The sequence below is a fragment of the Echinops telfairi genome, unplaced genomic scaffold (assembly GCF_000313985.2).
Source record: "Echinops telfairi isolate 266 unplaced genomic scaffold, ASM31398v2 ScPeMD7_7469;HRSCAF=8507_1, whole genome shotgun sequence".
In the NCBI taxonomy this organism is placed as follows: domain Eukaryota; kingdom Metazoa; phylum Chordata; class Mammalia; order Afrosoricida; family Tenrecidae; genus Echinops; species Echinops telfairi.
In genome coordinates this window covers 127,012,478-127,031,340 of record NW_022111373.1, presented here as the reverse complement: position 1 = coordinate 127,031,340, position 18,863 = coordinate 127,012,478, and positions in this window count along the sequence as shown.

The following is an 18,863-nucleotide window of genomic DNA, read 5'->3' as shown; positions in this document are numbered from 1 at the left end:
ACTGACTGTGAAATAAACCATCAATTGCTCATCTGTAAGTCATGCTTGAAGCTGAAGAAAATCATAACAAGTCCATGAGGGTCAAAATGTGACCTTGATATATAATAGCTGGATTTCTAAAACATCTAAAAATCTAATTTTTTGCACAGAGCACTAATAACGGGAGACTTAAAGAACTGTGGGCTGATAGCTGGAGCATTATACATGAAGAAAGCAAAAGGTCACTAAAAGGAAATTAAGGAAAGAAAACATTAGAGTGGATGTCAAGAGAGACAAATAGACTCCCTCTTTGTTGTAGAGTAGCTAAGGCAAATGGAAAAAATGATGAAATCAGAAAACTGATCAGAACATTTCAAAGGGCAACTCAAGAAGTCACAGTCAAATATTATAAGGAAATGGTAAAGATATAGCATTATAAAACCAAAAAGAATAACACACTCAGCACATCTTAAACTTAAAAGATTAAAGAAAATATTAACCTTTGAATTGTAATGTTGAAAGATCCTATGGGAAAATATTGAATGATGCAGGAAGCATCAAACTAAGATGGAAAGAATGCACAGGGTTGCTACCAAGAAGAAGTAGTTGACATTCTACCATTTCACGATGTAGCATGTGAGCTATAAGCTTGGTGCAAGACTCGGCAGTTGTGGTCAACTGAGAGCTTGGATGAGTGTATTCGGCTTTATTACTATGCTCACAACCACGGGCATGGAAAAATAGCCCTATTTTGAGAAAGATGTCCATTGTTCTGAGATAAAAATGCTCTCAAATATACACTCTCCAGGCTGCAAATGTGCCCCCTGCAATAGCCCTCGTTTAAGAAGAGGTCATAAAGATTAACTACAAAAGATGAATCATTCCTGCATCTGGTTATTCACCATGCCTGCAGGTTATCTGTAAATAAAACTTATCAGATTCTATAGCCTATATCACACTATAGTGTCTCAAACTCTCTTCTGATATCTCCTTCTGATACAGATCATAGATTGTTTCCCTGGGGAGGGATCGGGGCATTCAAGGTCAACTAGCACTAGGTCAAGATGATTACTCACTCCATGGCTTGTTATGCACTTATGATATTACCCACTGACTGTAAAATGTTCACTGTATGGTGTGTATGCCTTTTTAAAGACCTTTAACCCCCATTATATATGCCCATTGAAAAATACATTTTCTCTCCTGGTCCTGACATAGGCACAAGAGCCCCTGTCTCCTCACTGTCTATCTGTCTTTATTATTTTCCATGCTAGCAAAGTTGTTCCTAAGGGCCCGTTAGAGTGTTAGGGACCCGTACTCCCACAAGCAGTGTTTCATTCTTTTTTGACTTTCCTTATCCAATATCCAACTTTCACATGCACTTGAGGCAATTGAAAATACTATGGCTTGGGTCAGACCCTTTCCCCCCTCCAAGTGGCATTCTTGTTCTTCAACACTTTGACGAGATCTTGTACAGCAGTTTTACCCTATGCCATGGTTCATTTTACTTATTGATTACTGTTTGCATAAGCAACACAAGCAAGGTTGTGTATCTGCAAATGGAAGGTTGTTATAAGCCTTCCTGAATCCTGTTGCTGAATTCCTCTTTACAAAGTCCAGTTTCCTGGATCATTTGCTCAGTATACAGCATAAAGTTTAAATCAAAATGGAGAGAGGATACTAACCTGACACACCCCTTTTCCCAGTTTAGCCCATGCAGTATTCCATTCTTCTGTTTCAATGACTGCCTCCTGATCCCTGTACAAGTTCTGAATGAGTAGAATTAAGTGTCCTGGAATTCTACTCTCCTCTGTGATATCCAAAGTTGGTGATGAGCCACACATTCAAATGCCTTTACCTGGTCAATAAAATACAAATGAACATGATTCTGGCATTCCCTTCTGTAAGCTAAAATCCATCTGATGTCAGTAATGATTCCCCTTGTCATCATCATCTGAATCTGGCCGGAATTTCTGACAGTTCTATCATTGTACTGCTGCAAGAGTAGATGAATGATCATCATCAGTTTTAATTGCATGTAGTGTCAATATTATATTTGATAATGTTTGCATTATCTTGTGTCAATTTCTTTGGAATTATTACAAATATAGATCTCTTCCAGTCATTTGGCCAGGTACCAATGTTTTTTGGCAGAGACTGCTGAGTGCCTCATCAGAGTACTGCGACCTTTTAATTGGTATTCCATCAGTTCCTGGAACTTTGTTTTCATGAATACCTTCAATAAAACTTGGACTTCTTCCTTCAGTACAGTTGGTTATTCCTTCAAATGGTATCTCTCCAAATGGTTAAATGGTGACTAGTCTTTTTTGATATGGTGATCCTGTGTATTCTTTCCACCTTTTTAAATGTTTATTGTATAGTTAAATAGTTTACCCACAAGACTTTTAATATTGCAAATTCAGGCTTCAATGTTTTCTTTAGTCTCTTCTGTCTGCTTGAGATGTGATGAGTGTGTTCTGTCTTTGTGGGTTTCTTCATTCCAGGTCTTTGCACATTTCATTATAATGTATAGCTTTGTGTTCTTGCACTGAATTTGAAATGTCTGTTCTGCTCTTTTACTTCATAATTCATTCCATTTGATTTACATATTCTATGATCAAAAACAAGTTTCAAAGCCTCTTCTGACATAAGCTTTGATCTTCTCTTTATTGCCTATATTTTAAATTATCTTATGTTTCCTTCAGTTATTATGTCCTTGATGTTATCCAGCAGCTTGTCAGGTCTCATGTCAATGACGTTCAATGTGTCAAATGTTTTCCTGAGAGGTCCTTCTTCACATTCAGGTGAAATATATACAAGGGCCTATTTGGGCTCCAGTGGACATGTTTTAATTTTCTTCAACTTCAATCTGAACTTACATAAAAGCAATTGACTGTTTCACAGTCAACCCTGGCCTTGTTCTGGCTGAGGATACTGAGCTTCTCCAATGTCTCCTCTCCATTTATCATTCCCAGTATAGAAAACCATTCAATTTTCTGAAACAAAATGCCCAATACCAGTCCATTTCAAGACATTAAGGTCTAGGATATCGATCTTCATGTGGTCCTTTCCATTTTTGATGACTTCCAATTTTCCTAGATTTATTCTGCATACACTCATGGTTGATTGTTAATAGATATTTGTGGGTGTTTTGTCTCATTTTGAGTCTTGCCCCATCAATAAATGAAGATTCCCAAAACTTAATTCATTCACATCATTACAGTTGACTCTACTTTGAGAAGACAGCTTTTCATCTCACATATTTTAAATGTTGTGACCTGAGCGGCTCATCTTTGAGAACTATAACAGTTCTGCTATAATGTTCTTCTACTATTCATGAGGTTTTCAGTATAAGACAAGACACTTCTGCTATTCAGTGGCTAATTCCTCAGAAATGGACCGCCTATTCTTCACAGTCTGTTCTTAGTCTGGAGGTTCTGCTGAAACCTGTTCACCTTGAATGACCCTGACTGGATTTGAAATACCAGTGACATAGCTTTCAGCAGCATAACAACATAACAACTGTCTTCACAGTATGACAATTTGACAGAAAAGTTGTGGACAACAGATTTTACAAATTGTATGGACACGCAATTTTAGAGCTCTGTGCCAATGTATAAGAAGTAATAATCCTGAGACTTCTATTCTGTGATAAAATTCAGAGTATATGAGGAAGTAACTAGTAGGTGATTTGGTTTACAATCTCATCGGTGTTTCCAAATGAAACTCAGATACATAATTCAAAATCCCTATAGATAGTCTCAGCTCCCAGTCTTAGAGTCTTTATATCTATTGGTAACCCATCGCACTTGTGTTTTGCTCTTACTTCTGCACCATGAATTGGTGCAGAATAAAATAAAATTGGTGCTAATAAAATAGTCATTTTATGTCCATATATTTGGGGTTATTCTGTTATGATATAAACCAGAAAGTGTGGCTTTACATTTTGGTAGGCTGATAACAAGACATCAAAGTTTATGTAACATTGAAACTGTGTAATAGATGTAAAAATGAGGTTATCCAGCAAAGAAGAGTTAGCTTAGGGAAATTCCAAGCAGAAAAATGTCAAAAAAGTTGTTTTCCTTTGAAAAGGATGTTATGCATGTTGAAAATCCTAGAAATTCTTCTTTTATTACCATTTGTATTTTCTCATGTATTCAGAATGGAGAATTGTTTAATTGCTTCCAGTGACCTTCATTTTATCTATGATATGCTATGTTTGGTATATCAAAATTGTGATATGTATTCTGCACATATTTTCAGTGTGCACAACTTTTTACTCTATTAATGTTATTGTTCTTTGAATATTTATGTAAACTTTGGGGGAATATAATTTCTGCAATATCTTTTCATATAACTAAATCCTATTGTTTTTCTTTTTTTTTCAATAAATTAGCAAGCACCTAATTTACCTAAGTAATCAAATTTGTTTTTTGCATTTTTATAATTCTAAAATACAGAATGAAAACATATCATCATTTATTGTAAATAGACATTATAAATGCATATTTAGACATAAATTCAAATGAAAAATTCTCATTTCATAAGATATGAAATATTTAAACATGCTTAATGAAACAAACTATGCAGTTTGTTTCTTATATACAAGAAGGATAGTTTAGGGCTTGTATTTTACATACTCATTTTAAATTTGTCCCCTTAAAAAAATGAAACTGTAAAATAAAGAAACTAGAAGTAATTATTTTCAATAAAAACAACTAGAATATAATGAAATGTTCACACATTTTGTAAGATTTTATGATATCTATAGTTCTAAGGTATATATGTTATGGTATATAGATAGATGATAGATATATAGATAGATAGATAGATAGATAGATAGATAGATAGATAGATAGATAGATAGAAACACTACTATGCATATCTAATAATTGAGATGGTTTATTAGTTCATTAAGGGAAATGTAGAGGTCTTATTTTTTTTAATACACCATCCATGCTTTGCATGTCCTACCCAATAATGATCTGTCCTAGGACATGACCTTAATAATTATGAAATCTTTAAGGAAAGCCTCTTTTGATATATTTCATGGAACTTTCAAAAATTTGTGGGAAAATATTATTAATAAAGAAATTTTTTTTTTTTGCTGCTTAAAACACGCAAATTTATTGATGCAACACAAGTTTTTGATTAACAAAAGTAAACCAATACAGAAGTATAGCTTTATTCATGATGTAGAAGTAATTCTACATCCGTTTAGGTAAAGAGTAAAAATATCTCTGCAATAATGAATCAATAAATGATTTACTTCTTTGTACAAGCTCTGCTATTCATTTGGCATCTTTCAAACAATCGGTCCAGCCTATACGCAATCTTCGTAGCCAGCATCACTGTCGCTGATTGGTGCTATTCATTATTCCAAAACGGCAGCTGCAAAGCTCCCTGTGCCCCAGAGCACGGTGAAAAACCAAGAACTTACAAAATAGATTGTTCCTAACTTGAAACTAAAAACTTACCTCTAGTGCTTGGGACAAACTTCCGATTAGAGTTTGGTCAATACTTTTAAGACTTTTACTTTCACCACCAGATCAGTGTGATTGGCTAAAGCTTTAATTTTCTTTACACATACCCCAGATTCCTTGAATAAGAAAAAAAGTGAATTTCTGCTGAATTCTTTTTTGGATGATGCAAACCCTTCACTTTTTATGTTGTCATTTATGTTCTCAAATATGGTAAGGACATTAAGGAGAGTTTCTCTGTCTTGTTCTTTATTAAAAAGGGAAATCAGTTCTGATGGCACTTTACTACCGAGCAGTTCTTTTGTCATGCCTGGGTTTTCTGTGAAGTTTATAATTAGTTTCATAATCTGTATCTTGGTGAAGTGATTTCCCAGGAATAACAGAGCAAAAAAGTCGGGAAAAGAATAGGAGAGCAACAGTTAACCCCCTAGAGAAGTGGGAAAAAGAACTGAAAAGAGCCTTTACTAGGGAGGAGATTGTGATGGCCAATAAGCATATGAGAAAGTGTTCCAGATCACTAGCCATAAGAGAAATGCAAATCAAAACAACAATGAGATACCACCTAACACCCCTGAGGCTAGCCCAAATCAGTAAATCAGAGAGCAACAGGTGTTGGAGGGGGTGTGGTGAAGTAGGAACCCTCCTCCACTGCTGGTGGTCATGTAGATTTGTACAGCCACTGTGGAAAGCAATCTGGAGATACCTAAAGAAAATGGAAATTGATCTACCTTATGACCCAGCCATCCCTCTACTGGGCATATACCCAGTGGGAGCAACAAATAAAACACGACCAGTGATCTGCACTCCAATGTTTATTGCTGCACAATTCACAATCGCTAAGACTTGGAAATAAAGAAATTTTTTAAAGAGAATATGTTTTAAGTCTTAAATAGGGCATGGGCAAAACAATTAGAAAAATATATCAAACAGATGAAGTAGACCATCAGCACAAGGTCATAATAGTGTTCAAGAGTTTGCTGTGTGGCACATCACATTAAAAGGGACACGGGGGTTGGTGGGAGAGGGGTGGAAAAAGAAGGGACATGGGAGCTAAAAGAGAACTATCACAAAAACATGGTTCATTCTCTTGTGTATAAGGTAGCTATGGGTTGGAACGGACTGGATAGCATCTAACAATATTCAGCTTCACCATTGTCTCTTTTCACAGACTAAGTCCGTTTGACTTCTTTGTATTCCATCTGAAGAAGTTCACATATACATTTGCCATTTGTGTAGCATGAAAACGTATTTTCTATGAAGAAGTCTTTGGACTTGCACAATTAACAATGAATAAGACACACAAAATGATCAAGGCCAAGGAAGACATTGGAAGGAGAATAACAAAGTTAATTCATTTGACTGCCCTGTGCAGCAATAACAATAATCTTTGAGTTTAGATAGACACTCTAGGTCAGTGGTTCTCAACCTTCCTAATGCCGCGATCCTTTAATACACTTCCTTGTGTTGTGATGACTTCTCAACCATAAATTATTTTAGTTGCTACTTTATAAGTATAATTTTGCTATTGTTATGAATTGGGTGAACCCTGTGAAAGGGTTGTTCAACCTCCAAAGGGGTTACGATCCACAGGTGGAGAACCACTGCTCAAGGTGAACTGGGTTAGAAGACAAAATGACATTTATGAATATACATATGCCAGACAGGCATATGAATATTATTTTACATATGCAAAAAGGGTCTTCAAAATACAATGAGGTTTTTCTATGAGCTTTTTGGAAGAATATATATATGCTATAAATATGTCCATCAATATAGAAAAAATACATGGGAAATAACAAAATAATTCTTAGTCACCACCAAACACTTGGGGATGAGTCACTGGGCCTGGGGACTCAAGACTATAATCTCAGGGAACTTCAAGGTCAAGTGATATAGCATAGTCCAAAAAAAGCAATTTTCTGCGACCTATTTTGTTGACAATTAATGGAAGTCTTAAAAGCTGAGGAGTGCCTAAGAGCAACTATTGATCTTTGTCTATCCACAATGAACTCTGACTGTCATTGATTCCATTCTGACTTACGAGGCAGAGTAGAACGGCATGTGTGGCTTTTCAAGACTGTAACTCTTTATGGGAATAGAAAGCCATGTCCCTATCATGGAGTGGCTGGTGTTCTCAAATGGAAAACCTTATGGTTAGCAGCCCAAAACATAATCACTATGCCAGCAGGGCACCTTTCAGAGCAAAGGACAGTGAGAAAAATAATTAAAGGTACAAGGAAACAGTTATTCAAAGGGCTAAGGTATCAGATAAATCCAAGTTGCTACCACCCTGAGACCAGAAAACTAGATGATGCCAAGTCACCATTACTGACCACTCTGAAAAGGAACACAATAGGATGTCCTGGATAGAGTGGAAAATAAATATAGACCAAAACTCAAATTAATAAAAAAAAAGGCTTTCCAATCTGAAACACTGAAAGAACCTCTGAGACTATGTTTCTAAGACACTCTCCCGGTGTAAAATTAAATTCAGCTCATTTTAGAGATCGATAACAGGGAGGTGTGCACTCCTCTGAACAACCAACCATATGAAATTAAAAGAACAGCACATGCCCAACAATAAAGCTCAGAAAGCAGAAATGGACAGGAAAGGAGGGTAATGGAAAAGATAAATTCAAGGAGAAAATGAGATGATTACAGTAACATCTCATTGTAATCAACGTCACTAAAAACCAGGTACACTGTTGATTGGAAAACTAATATATTTTGTAAAATTTCACCCAAAATACAATAAATAAATATTTAAAATTTTCTTTTAACTGGGACTAAAAACATGTTGATTCACTTGTTCTTTTACATTGCAGAAAACCTGATATTGCCTCAAAAAAAATCAATAGACCCTTAAACTGGTAGCCAACAAGAGCCAAACATAATATCATCTATTTTTTTTAACAAATGCAAGAGCTTGGTAGATATTTTCCCAATAAAAAGTGAAGGAACAGCAGAAATAAGTCTTTCTTACATATAAATTCAAACACAAAACAGTGTAAGGCAATAAGCAAACATGCAAAATAAAGAAATGCATTTTTTAATGAAATGTTTCAAGAAACTGAAGAAGATTATAGACAATAAATGTTATGAGCTTTCAGGGAGATAGAAATTAGGAAATCAGTGAAACGAAGAAAATTTGTAATTGAGATTGAGTTTTAACTGGAGCTTTCAAATAGAAATATATATATATATGTGGCTACTATAAAAATAAAAGTGAAATAAGGCACATTAAGATTTTGAAAAGAGCATTCAATAGAGAAGGAAGCAAGCAAAAGGAATAAAGGAAAAGATAATCTATATATTTAGAATATACTACAGTTGGTCAAAATGAGCAATTTGAGGTAGAAGAATGAAAAAATGAAAGAGCAGTCAGGGTTGAAGTTTACAATAAGATCTATAAAAAAAGTGTACTCAGAGAAAGATGAAGTAATAACTCTGCTTTGTTGGGTATTGTGGTAGTTACATAATTTGCTGTTCATTTGAGGATTTAGAGTGTAGGGGTGGAGTCTAGCCTGTTAATCAGGATAAAGCCACCAATGAGGTCTCTGTGTGGGCATGGCCTTCTCCTGAGGATTCTGGGAACTCCTGTATTTCCTCCTTGGAGGTTGGAGACACTCTCTTGGCTCATTTCCTTGGAGTCTCTCTACTGATAAGGGTCACTCCATGTGAGACATCCCTGTAGAGAAGACACATGGAGGGAGGCTGATGGAATCAGACCTCTGGAGCTGGAAAAGCCACATGGAGAACCCTGCCAACACTGAGATGCTTACAACACCACTGAATCCACAAAACTTCCCACCCACGGGCCTGTGACCTTCCTGCATTCAACATCATTCCAGGGCTTTTGTGAGACTGAAGAGGACTTTATAGATTGGTGTCAGACATATGGGCTAATATGCCACTTATGGACTTCATCTGGACTGGGATGGACTGTTTTCTCAATATTCAAATATTCTTAGACATAAAGCTCTTTCTTATACACATGAGTGTCTATGGATTTTTTTCTCTAGTCTATCCAGGCTAACACATGTATTATTTTTATTAGTTCCTATTCAGTCTTTAACGTGTAGCAGACAATTTCACAAAAGGATGAAAGAATTCTTTCTGGTCCTATGCCAGTCTCATAGTTGTTACTACATTTGATTCAACTTTTGTAACCTCTGTTCAAACTAACTCATTGTAGTTTTTCACTGCCTCTCTGTTCTACGAAACTTGATGTGCTTATCAAGAGAATTGGTTTAAAATCTTGAAAGATGTAAGAGCTTGTATCCTCTCACCATATTTATTAAATATATATGATGATCAAATAATTAGATAAGTTGTATTGTATGAAGAAGAATATGATATCAGGATTGGAGGAAGGCTTGTTACAACCTGTACTATGCAGAAGACTTAGTATAGTCATATATACTATGTTTACTGAAAGTGAGGAGGCCTTGAAGTACTGGCTGATGAAAATCAAAGTTTGCAGCTTTCTGTATGGATTAACTCGAAGTAAACAGGCCCAAATTTTCTTTATTGGAACAATAGGTAACATCATGATAAATTGATAAAAGTTTTAAGTTGTCAAGGATTTCATCTTGATTGAATTCGTGATCAGTTCTCATGGAACAACACTAAAGAAATTAAAAGATACATTGCATTAGGTAAATCAGCTGCACAAGACATCTTTGAACTGTTGAAAAGCAAGGAGATTACTTTGAAGATTAAAGTCTGCTTAACCCAAACCAGGGTATTTTTAATTGCCTCATATGCATGTGAAAATTGGCCATTGAATACAGAAGACAAAGATAATTATAGCGCTGGTTAAGTCTATTGAAATCATCTGTCTTAGAAGAAGTACAACCAGAATGTTCCATGCAAGCAAGGATGGTGAGACTGTGTCTCAGGTACTTTTTACATTTTGTATGGAAAGACCAGTCACTAAAGAAGGGTATCAGGCTGCTAAAGTCGAGGGACATTGAAGAAGTGGAAGGACCTCAACAAAATGGATTCACACTGTGACTGCAACAATGGGCTCAGACTTAACAACTTGTATAAGACTCCGCAGTGTTTCCTTCTGTTGCGCATGTGTTTGCTATGAGTTGGAACCGTCTCCATGGCACCAAACAACAGCAACCTACCCCTGAAAGGGATTAGCTGGGATGCACCACAGAGTTCAATCAGTAATATGTGTTACAAGCAACAAATAGCAAGCATATAGTATTTCAATGAGCCTGCAACTGTAACTCAGAAAGTAAAAGTTAATGTGTTTCTAAGTATATCTTTTGGATTAATGACATTGACAATTATGCTGCTAATAATAATGAATAATCACTAAATTAAGAGTAACAAAAAAAGAGTGAAAGAGGAAGAGTAACAAAAAGAAATTATTAATGTAGTCAAACATTTTCAGGCACTGATAATTACTCAACTAAGAAAAAACACTGGGAATTGAACAAGGAAAGAGAAAGCGAAACATCTTTAACAGCAGAAACAGTAAATGTTGATGCTCAAAGGAAAATAAAACCATTAATTATCTAAGCTGTATATGCATAAAATGATAAATACATATGCACATTTGTATCCATATACACACTTGTGTATATGTGAAAGTGAGCCCAAAAATATATCTAGTAAGGTTTCAATACAATATGAAAGGGTTTATTTCAAAAAAACATGTTTAAACATGTGGATGGCCTCAGAAAACTATCATAGATTATTAGGGTCCCTTTAAAAAGAGTTCTAATCAAACAAGTGGCTGCAGAAGGGACCTCCTAGGCCAGTTGAATTCAAAACAGAGAAGTCAGCTCTGAAAGTTACAGAAACTGTTTTAAAGGATCCAAATTAGTCATCTTGATATATGATTTTGAAGGACATAGGATATAGGACTTATCATGAAGAAGATTTAACAAAACCGAAAACTACAAAAAGAAGAAGACTGGAAATTTTGTGTCAAAATTTTCTTTTTCTCTTTTTCCCCTTCATTGCGATATACCACCTCATTCTGAAATGACTGTCCAGGGAGAATTTTGTGGATCCATGTAACTCTGCACCAGCTTCCCTTTTCTGTGTCTTTAGTCTGAAGCTAAGTGAGTCTAAAGGCCAGGGTGGGGGTGGGGTGGGAGGGGGTGGGGGAGAGACGAAATGGAGGGTTTATCAGCAAAAATGAACAAACGAACACAGATTACACTTTCAGTATTAATTGCAACTTAAGGTAAAGAAAACAAAACCCCTCACTAGTGAATCTATAGGTAACATGATAAAAGAAGAAGTTATTGAAGTTTTCAAGGAATCAATTTACTTGAATCCCAAATCAGTGATTATGGAAGTAGTATTAAAAAATAAAATGATTTATTGCATAATGTAAATATCTTGTACAAAACCTCTTCAAAGTGATGAAGAACAAAGCTATCACTTTAAGGGGTAAGGTGTGCCTGACTCAAACTAGGCTGTTTTCAATTGGCTCATACGTATGCGAAGATTGGAAAATGAGCAAGGAAAATGATATAAGTATTCATGCATTTGAATTAAGTATGGTGTTGGCGAAGAATGTTGAACATGTTGTTGCCAGAACAATACTGCCAGAAGAACAAATGAATTTATCTTGAAAGAAGTATAGCCAGAATGCTCTTAGAAGGGAAGCTATGAGACTTCATCTCACATACCGTGGAATTGCTATCAAGAGAGGTCAGTTTCTGTAAAAGAACATGACTTTGTAAAGTAGAAAGTAATCCAAAAAAGGGAAAACATTCAACATGATGGCCTGAGACGGTGGCTGCAACAATGTTCTCAAAGGTAACACCATTGGTGAGGATGGCACAGATTCAGTAGAGTTTTGTTCTGTTGTACAAAGAGGCACTGCTGAACAGAACCACGGAACTGACCCAATGCCACCTTCTACTACTGCTATCAGCTAATGGCAGGGGTCTTCAAAATAGTCATATGAAATGTCCATAACTTACTTATCTTTTCATTCCATGTTTTTTCATGCAATTCTTGAAGCCCACATATATTTCAAATACATATATGTACATGTATACATCTAAATAATTTGTTTAAAACACTTTGATAGCTTGAAAAAGAAAATTACATTTTAGAGTTTAATTTATTCATAATATATCATGAACATCAATACAAGGTTTTGCCTAGTTTAATTTTTTTAATATATCTTTGATTTGACTGTCTGCACTTAGACTAGATAGGTCAGTTAATTCAATTCTGTGATAAAGAGAACGTAAATTAGTAAATTTTCCTGATCCTAACTATTCTCTCGACCTGTCTTTACTTTCAGTAAAGCATAGGTTTGGTTCTATTTCTAATTGACCACTCTCTCTATTTTCAATTAATCATAATGAAGAGGGACAAGTGATATTGTAAATTCTCTCTCCCCCACTTTCTCTCTGTCCCACAAATGCAATAAATATACAAATTTCAAGTGATCCTTTAAATCAAAATTCTTTAATGTTCTCCTTATACTCATTCAAGATTAAATCCTTACTGTAAATGTTCTCTACTTTTCTTGTATAAAAGAACCCCAGTGGAGCTGTTGTCTTCTGGTGCTGGTGGAGCGCTGGTGGTATCGTGGTGATGTGTTGGGCTGGCAACTACAAGATCATCAGTTTGAAATGAGCAGCCACTCTGTATTAGTCTAGGTACTTTGGAGAAACAAATCCACAGCAACTCACGTATAAGAGAGAGTTTTATGTAAAGAAAAGGTGCATCATGAAAACATCCCAACCCAATGCTGCCCAAGCCCACAAGTCCAACATTAACCCATTAACCCAACACCAGTCCACAAAGTCCTCCACCTCACAACACAGAGGCAATGATGCTGACTGCAGGAGGAAAGCTGAGTCCGTGAACGTGTAAGCATCTCAGCACTGGCAAGGGTCTCCTCACGGCTGCTCCAGCACCCAGGGCTGCATCGGGATAGGGCCATGCGGCTTCTCCTTGGGGATGTCTTGTAGGAAGTCAATCTTGCAAGCTGAAGCAGGGAACTACTAAGGCAGCTACACCCGATACAACCATCACAAAACAAGAGACCCGAGAGCTATAAAGGCGAGGCTTCACCACCCATTTATCCCTCTGCCTTTCAACCAGCACCACATGTGATTATCGGCCAGGCTGGCACAATTAACTAACTCACACTCCATGGGAGAACAACACTCTCTTCTACTCTCATAAAGAGTTACAGTCTTAGAAACCCACAGTCGAAGTTCTACCATGTCTTACAGGTTGTCTAGGAGTCCGAATTACTTGGATAGCAGTGAGGTTAGTTTTTGAGTTCGGTGGTGCAGTTGGGTAACATTAGACAGGTAACTGCAAGGTAGGTGGTTCAAACCCACCAGCCAGTATTGGGAGAAAGAGGTGTCAACTTTAGAATTACAGGCACAGAAAATATTTCAAGGATAGCCATGGGTCAGATTTGACTTAATGGTAGTGTTGGGTTTTTACCTTATTTAGCCATAATTCAATTATTTATTTTTATCTGTATTCAGGAGGATAATTTGGTTTATTTACCCATAGCCATATTCTTCCTTCATAGCACAATCTCAAGCACAGACAAATTAATAAACAAACGCACCTTAAATACAGTTACTAGAATTCATTGAGATTCATTTCTGTGTTTAAAATGAATATCTTAATAAATATGCACTGTTGCAATTGTGTGCTATCAAGAAGATTCTGACTTTCAGAGACCTTTTTGAGACAAACGAGAATTGCAGCACTGTTTCCCAGTCTATAAATCTACAAGGAAGCAGATTGCCACAGCTTTCTCCCATGGAATCACTGTGGATTCCAACTGTCAACTAAACTGCTTAATCATTATGCCCCCTGATCTCATTTTTTTCTTTTTTATTGTGTTTTCTCTGTGCTAAGTACTGTCATTTCAGTACTGGAATGCATCTCTTAACATCTGTTTGGGCAACATCCACTTACACACAGGTCCATGGGCCAAGGCACTCGTGTGTCTGTGGGCCAGGATGCCAGCCAATTTTCTCCTGCTCCTGTATTTTGCATACCTGAAAATCATTTAGTTTGTCTTCATAAAAGCCGTTAGAAAACTAGATCACCTGAACTTCCACACTCAGCCAGATGTGGCCCCATAGAATACTAATGGAAAGGTATGAATCTTGGGCTTGAGCACCTTGCTTCCCTTGGCTTGTGATATCTCTGGCAAGTTCCTACTGGTGAGCTGGTCTTCCCTGAAAATGGTTTAGTACATAAGTTAACAAAGGCCAAGCAGAACACAGCTGAGCCATTAGCTGCCACAACTGAAGTCCAGTCTGCCCAGGTGTTCTACTGGAACCTGCCTGGGCTGAACATCTCATAGCAGCATCCCGAGCTATGTAAGTGGAAGTCCCGCAATCCATAGCACATGTGCTCCTTTCAATGTCCACATACATTAGCTTCAGTTTTTTGCCTAATTTTCTAAGTAGATTGGAGACTACAAGTCCTCATAACTGCTGTCAACTAAGTCTTATGAAAAGAAGCATGTTTTCTTTTCCTTGTGCCTGTGTGAAAGAAAAGTATGATGTCTTAGGGAACTGTCACTATGTATTTGCAATAAAATTCACCTTCTAGTGGCTATTTTATGGTATTTCATTTTTCCTATTATGATAGTGATACATATTTGATTTTTTTTAAATAAGCCAAACTTTTTCCTGTGAATTAAATGTTTGATTAAATCAGCTGCTGTCACATAGTAAAAAGAAATTCATTAGATGGATATACCATTAGCAATTGGGATAATTGTAAAGTCTGATTTTGCTTGCTCATATATGGAGTCTAAAATGCACAATGTCACAATGAAATGATTAACCTGAAATGAGAGTTTTCTATGAATATTTCCCAGAAGATCAGAGGCAAAATTAATGTTGAATCTTCAAATGATGACTTTAAGTTAATTAAAAACAAAAAGTAAATTGAATGAAAGGAAGTCTTCAAGACATGAAAGAAAGATCAGCTAGTCATTGGATAAACTTTCAGAGTAAACAATTTCCCCAAACACAAATTGGACTTCAAATTCCCTGTTTGTGACTTATAAGGTGACTAATAAGACTCCACAGTTCATTAAAACACACAATCATTGCTTCGCTTCTACTGTGGTGTCATGCGTTTGCATTTTTGCCCTGAGGACAGACACTAACATGAACATTTAGCTGTAATTAAAGATTCACAGACGATTAACAATATAGCAACTTCAGTGCCAGGTAAGGAAGGAAGAAGATGTTTTAAAAATGATTTCCTGTTTCATGTCATAGTTAGTTACCTGTAATTTCTTTGGATTGTGTTTTTTTTTCCCACTGGAAGAATGAATTACTGTGATTTTTATCCTCTCTGAGAACTTTCTAAAATGACTAGAGAGATGATTCGTGCTAACACTTAAACTTCTCTGCCCAAATAAAATGTATTTTTCTGAAAGGGATGAGTGAGCTTAATGAGTAGATGTACAGATCATCATCAGCAGAAGGTTTTTATTGATATGAGATTAAATGAGATTAAATATTTATAAAATCGTATACAGTAACAAAATATGACCATAGGCCAATTAGATATGTTATTAATGAGATTGTGATGGCAGCAAGTGGTACAAAAGCACAAAAAGCAAGAGTGCTTTTTTTGACCTAACTGGATATGATGATGTTTTGTGTAGTCAATCTCTTTGGAAAGGCTACACTTCATTTCTTGAATAAATACTGAGACATAGTCAATTAATATGGCTGGCCTATCCATAATTCATTATGTCATGTATTATAAATCTGGACTCTATGATGGTGATTGTAACCTCACTTTGGATGGCCTACTGTGTAATATAAATGGACAGGATTAAAACCCCAAACCAAGCTCATTGTCATTGCGTCAATCCACAGTAACCCTCGAGGGTAGGGTGGAACTGTCCCTGTGGGTTTCCAAGGATGTAACTCTTTTTTTCTTTTTAAAGGTCGTTTTACTGAGGGCTCTTACAGCTCTTCTAACAATCCATCCATCAATTATATCAAGCATACTTGTACATATGTTGCCATCATCATTTTCTAGACATTTACTTTCTTTTGAACCCTCAGTATCAGCTCCTCTTTGTTTCCCTTCCTTCCCACCGGCGTGATCCCTTGATAAATTATAAATCATAATTATTTTCATATCACTTTTTGTTAATTAAAATATCATTTTATTGGGGGCTCTTACAGCTCTTATTATAATCCATACATTCACGTTATCACCCATATTTGTACAAATGTTGTCATCATTCTTTTCTAGACATTTACTTTCTATTTAGCCCTTGGTATCAGCTCCTCTCCCCCCCATACACACACCCTGGTGATCCCTTGATAGATTATAATTTATTATTATTTTTATATCTACACCAATTGCTGTCTCCCTTCCCTCATGGTTTCTGTTGTTCTTCCCCGGGGTGGGGGTGGGTGGGGGGGGGCGTGTTATGTGTCCAGCAGTGAGATTGGTTCCCCCTTTCTCCCTGTCCCCTACCGTTCATCCTACCCATCTGATATCTCTATTCCAATTCAGGTTCCTGGATTCCATGTGTTGTGAGCTCTTATCTCTTATCTATTCTTGTGTACATGTTCTGGTCTAATCCAAAGTGAAACGCAGCACTGGGGTCATAATAGTGAAGGGTGAGGAAGTCTCAATGAACCACAGGAATATTATGATTTTTATTGGTGCTTTACTGTACCCTGGCTGACTCATCCCTCCCCTGTGGCCCCTCTGTTGGGAGATGTCCCATTGTCTATAGATGGGTTTTTCCTCTCTGCTCCCACTTCCTCATTCTCAACAATGTGCTTTTGTTTGTTTGTTATAAGTCTTCTGATGCCTCTTACCCTGTGCCAATGACACCTCATGATTGCCGTGGCTGGTGTGCTTCTTCCATGAGGGTTTGTTGCTTCTCTGTTGGATGGCCACTTGGTAATGTCAAGTCTTTAAGACCCCCAGATGCTCTATCTTTTATTAGCTGGGTACCATCTGCATTCTTCACCACATTTGTTTATGCATCCATTTTGTCTTCAGGGATTGTGCCAGGAGGGTGAGCATCAAAGAATGCCAGTTTGTTAGAACAAAGTGTTCTTGTATTGAGGGAAGGTATGAGCAGAGGGCCGAAGTCTGTCTATTTCCTCAGTGTATTTCTATATAAATATATGTACCTTATTTTTAAGGTAGCAATACCTTACTTTTATGAATTAATGTATTTACATATGTACACACCTATGCTTATAGCTCTATCCATACCTTTGTGTTTAAGATCATTCCTCTGTTTCCTTCTACCTTCCTCCTGCCCCACCATCACTCTTGACCTACTTCTGCCTCTTAATGTTTCCTCTCAGCTACATTGCTGTTGCACCATCACCCCCAGGATCTCTACATTCTCCTTGCCGTTGATTTTAATTCCCTAGTTGTTCCTCTGCCACCTGCCGCCCGCAGTCCCTCCAGGACCTTCAATGTCATTGCTTTCTCCTCAAGCTTGCTTTCCATGCCTATCTTATATGTAGGCAAAACAACAATGACATAGACCAAAGAAAAAGAAAAAGAGAAAAAACATACAGTACATAAATCCAGGTCTGTCTGCTGATCCTTAAGACTATCTGCCCCCTGGTCCTGGGGGAATTCTGGGAGCTGCCCCTCCTAGCCTAAAGTCTATTTTGGGGACTCTTTAGGGGCTTTGTGACTTTGCTTTGCTTCAGTTCTGATCTGTTATATTCCCTTCTTGGTTAGCTACACTACGAAGGTTCAGATCCAGCTACCTTCCTACAGTGTGTCCCCAGTATTGTCCTCTGTCGTGGTATGTTCCAGTAAGGAGACAACATGTCATGAGCTGTTGTTGGCCCTCTCTGTGCTTTGCAGCTCCGTGCAGGGACATAATCCTCTGAGCTTGATGTGCCGATATGGAGTCTAGATCAACCATAGCTTTCTCTTTGTCGTTCTTGGTTTGCCCCCTCTCCTCATCCTGGAGAATTAGTGTTGGTCTCTGTTGCAAATACTTCTAGGGAGGGGGTCAGTTTGGATCTGGTTGGGGCTGGCCCTGTAGCCAGATATTTTCAAGCATTCCTCTTCATGGTTATGTTGTCCTCATGGTTTGGTGCACTGTGGTGAGGTCTGTATGCACACTTCAAATTCTGCAGAGACATAAACAATACTCTATCCCTGGGTGGGTTAGTGCCCTGCTCCCCCCATGCCATCATCTCACTTTCACCCCCTTTACCCATCTCCCCTTCATAGTGTTGGATTAACATATACCTCCTTGGGTTTGGTCTGACCTCCACCCGACTGCCTGTACGTCAACCCATATATTTTGAGATAAATGGCTTCTCTTCTATACCTACTGTATTAGTCTGGGTACTTTGGAGAAACAAATCCACGGCGACTCACATATAAGAGAGAGTTTTATGTAAAGAAAAG